Here is a 1,655-nt window from a genome sequence, read left to right as displayed (position 1 = left end):
GCAGCCCTTACAATTATTTGAGAGGGTGGTTAAATTGTGGGTTACACCCACTTGTGCTTTCTAAAAGATGATGCATGTTAATTTGGGGGGCAGGACCTAGATAGTTTTTATGGTATGTCCCTTGCCGATGTCTCCATTTCTTATGACCCCCGCGTAGTTATGGTGCTGGACACTTAATGATGATAATGGCAAGGATAGTCGCCTGCCCCACACCTCCCTTTGCTTCCCACATACATGCCCTAACATGGCAAATACAGTAAGGCGTGAATAACCTCGGGTACTTGATAGGGAGCTGTAAAACGGTCCCTGGCTCCTGAGACTGCCTTAAGGAACTTGGTCCAGAGGGCAGGGAAGGCGGTAGGGAAGGATAGGTGTTGAAGGAGGGCAGTGGACAGGGTAAAGATGAGAATCCAGCACAAGCCTCAATCAATGTGGAGAATCAGGGTCGGTACCTGTAGCTCAGCATACACCAGGGCTGGGGGATTTGAACCCAGCCCGGACCTGCCAAACAACACTGACAACTACAACAAAAAAATAGCCAGGGTTCGGCGCCTGTGGCTCAAGCGGCTGAGGCGCCAGACACATACACCTGAGCTGGAGGGTTCTAATCCAGCCCAGGCCTGCCAAACAATGAAGGCTACAACCAAAAAAATAGCCGGGCGTTGTGGCAGGCACCTGTAGTCCCAGCTACTTGGTGGGAGGCTGACGCAAGAGAATTGCTTAAGCCCAAGAGTTAGAGGTTGCTGTGAGCCGTGATGGAACAGCACTTTACTGAGGGCAACATAGTGAGACTGTCTAAAACAAATAAAAATAAAAATAAACAATGTGAAAATCAGCTAAGTTTCCAAACTGGTTCCAGACAGCCTGGATTCAATTCTGACTCTTCTACAACCATCTTCCTGGCCTTTTTTCCTTTTTTCCTCAAATTTTACCCAGGTAAATTCTACCCTATCCTGACCTTTTGTTTTTTATTTAATCTTTTTGTGAAAAGCTTAGCTACCCAAATAGTTGGCTAATTTTTTTTTTTGAGACAGAGTCTCACTATGTCGCTCTCAGTAGAGCACTGTGGCGCCACACCTCACAGCAACCTCAAACTCTTGGGTTTAAGCGATTCTCTTGCCTCAGCCTCCCAAGTAGCGGGAACTACAGGCACCTGCCACAACACCCAGCTATTTTTTTTGTTGCAGTGGTTTAACTGGCCCAGGCCAGGTTTGAACCCACCACCCTAGGTGTATGTGGCTGGCACTGTAATCACTGTGCTACGGGCGCCCAGCCTAGTTGGCTATTTTAAATCACCCACGAACTTTATGGACATGCTGTATAAAAGAATTACCTAATTTCGGGTGGTGCCTGTGACTCAGTGAGTTGGGGACCAGCCCCAATATACCAAGGGTGGCATGTTTGAACCCAGCCCCAACCAAACTACAACCAAAAAATAGCCAGGAGCAGCGCCTGTGTCTCAAAAGGGTAGGGCACTGGCCCCATATGCAGAAGGTGGTGGGTTCAAACCCAGCCCTGGCCAAAAACTGCAATAAATAAATAAATAAATAGCGGGGTGTTATGGTAGGCGCCTGTAGTCCCAGGTACTCCGGAGGCTGAGGCAAGGGAATTGCCTAAGCCCAGGAGCTGGAGGTTTCTGTGAGCTGTGATGCTAC

This window comes from Otolemur garnettii, unplaced genomic scaffold (genome assembly GCF_000181295.1).
Source record: "Otolemur garnettii isolate 467f Iridium unplaced genomic scaffold, OtoGar3 scaffold00153, whole genome shotgun sequence".
Lineage (NCBI taxonomy): Eukaryota > Metazoa > Chordata > Mammalia > Primates > Galagidae > Otolemur > Otolemur garnettii.
This window is presented reverse-complemented; position numbering follows the sequence as displayed.